Source organism: Trachypithecus francoisi, unplaced genomic scaffold (genome assembly GCF_009764315.1).
Source record: "Trachypithecus francoisi isolate TF-2019V2 unplaced genomic scaffold, Tfra_2.0 Lachesis_group8, whole genome shotgun sequence".
Lineage (NCBI taxonomy): Eukaryota > Metazoa > Chordata > Mammalia > Primates > Cercopithecidae > Trachypithecus > Trachypithecus francoisi.
The window spans coordinates 14,479,217-14,481,418 of record NW_022681473.1 but is presented as its reverse complement, the minus strand read 5'-3'; positions in this window follow the sequence as shown (position 1 = coordinate 14,481,418).

The window sequence follows — 2,202 nt, the reverse complement described above, 5'->3', positions numbered from 1 at the left end:
GCACAGCTGCCAGAGTGATTTTAAAAAATATGTCAGGGTATAACTTCTCCCTTGCTTCAAAGCCTCCATTTAAATAAATTTCACATTTAAACCAAAATCCAGACTTCTTCATATGGCCGACCAGGTGCTTTATGCTAATGGAATGTGCAGATGCTGCTCCCTAAGGAGTGCTTTTTTCCAGGGCAAATTATCTCCAGTGACGTCAGGCAATTTCGACAACAGCCTTCTCTACCACCTCTTGCTTTTCATAGCTTTTTTCCTCCAGATTCTGCAATGAAAAGAAAATTAAGTCTCTTTGTGCAATGATTTACTCTCTGATATATATTGCTGCCAGTCACGTGTACTGCCTTCAGATGATTCAATAACAGCAATTTGAGAAACCTGTCGTTAAGTTTTCTCTTCTCTTTTTCTGCATAAAATTATTTTTACAATTATACTTCCAAAGTGTTCTCTTTCCAAACACCACAAGGCCCGTGTAATTTAAGCAGTGATTTTAGGGGTCTCTGGATATTTTACGTTAAGTTCAGAAACATGCTCATGATTATTCCACCCAAACTATCAACTTTTACATAAACATCTGTCGCTCTATAAGTTATAAAATAATTGTCACCATCCCGCCTTAATCAACCATCTTCTCCCCTTCTTTGACCAACTTTGCAAACACCCAATACTGAAGGCATCTCCTTCTATTCAGGTCCTTAGATAGTAAGACGTTCTGTTCTTCAACAGTAAGATGTTTTCTCAAGCCCCATGCAAAGCATTTCTTTGATCCTCATTTTGGGGATGCCCAACTCTGGCATCTTCATCTGAAGGGTAAACTTCCGCACTCAGCAAAGCGCGTCGTGGGAAGCCGCCTAAGCAGTGCTGGCCGCTTTCTTGTCCAGGTTGGCGTTGTCTGTGTTCGCGAGGCCCTCTGCGAAGTTGGATCATTTGTGGAGCAGGCCGACTCCCTCTAGAGCTCACGCTAACGGGGGTGCAGCCTGCTCTGGGACTGGCAGTCGGGCTGGAGGCTGGGCTTCTGCGTCATCCCGGTGGAGCTGTCTCCGCTGCTGCCGCCGGATGCCGCCTGGATGCTGCCTGGATGCTCGTGCCGCCACCGCCGCTCACCCTACAGCGGCAGAATGGCAGCAAGTGCCACACACCAAAACACCGGGACGGGCTATTTGCCCTGCAGCTCCCGCCAGCGCGCTACTCCTGCGCAATCAAAAGGCGTGGAAAGCGCGAAACCACCAGGCGCCTCCCACCCCCACAGCTGTGCACAGTTCCTCCTTGGCCTCCATTCGGAGACAGGGGACGCTGACGACCCGAAAGCAGCAGGGCAGTGATTGCTTAGTTTATCCTGGGACGCGGGAGCTGGCCATGGACTAAGTGGTGCATGTGGGCGGGTGGGATGGGGGTCGCCGGGAATCGCTAGGACCCGGATGGACCATCCGGACAAATAGGGAGGGTGGGCCGGTGGGTGCGCAGACTCCACACCGCCTCCCGACCCACCTGAGCAAGGCACAGGTGTGCGCTCTTACCCCTTAGCATCCCTGCAATCACTGTCTCCAGAGATGTTAATTGGCTTCCAAAGTAGATGAGGGATGAGTCATTTTCATCAAATGAGAGAAAACAGCCTCCAGAGACTCTTTGTCTATTGGCCAGCGAGAAGGTCAATTCCCAGGATCCTCCCGCTCAGGGACTTGATCTTCCAGGCGAGAAAAGTTCAGCTGAAGAGCTACAAGAGAGCAGTCTTCGCAGCACCTGTGAATCCAGAGCTGCGGGCACCGGCACGTGCACTGTGTGGACAGACTCTCGGGTTCTGTGAGTGTTTTTTCTGGTCCTGGGTTGGACCTGGAGTTCTTAGGGGGATGGCTGGCAAAGCCAGTATGCAGAAGGACCTCAGCCCAAAGTCAAGGAGGTTTTGGATGGAGAGCTGGGCCCCGCGCCGGTTGTGGTAATTCCCTTCCCGCCTCTCAGCGTCAAAGGCCAAGAGTTTTACTCCTGAAAAGATACTTGGAGATTGTCTGGGTGTTCCTGAATCTCAAGAGAGTCGCTGGACGCTAGTGGGTCCTTTCCCTGCCCGGTGCCTTCACACACTTAGCATGAGAGGTTCAATTAAGCAGAACAGAAACTTTATTCACTGATCAAGGAATGGAGAAGGGAAGTTCCTGCTCAAGATGTGTGGAGTGTAGTGAGGTGGTGCTTTTTCAAGGTCTTTTA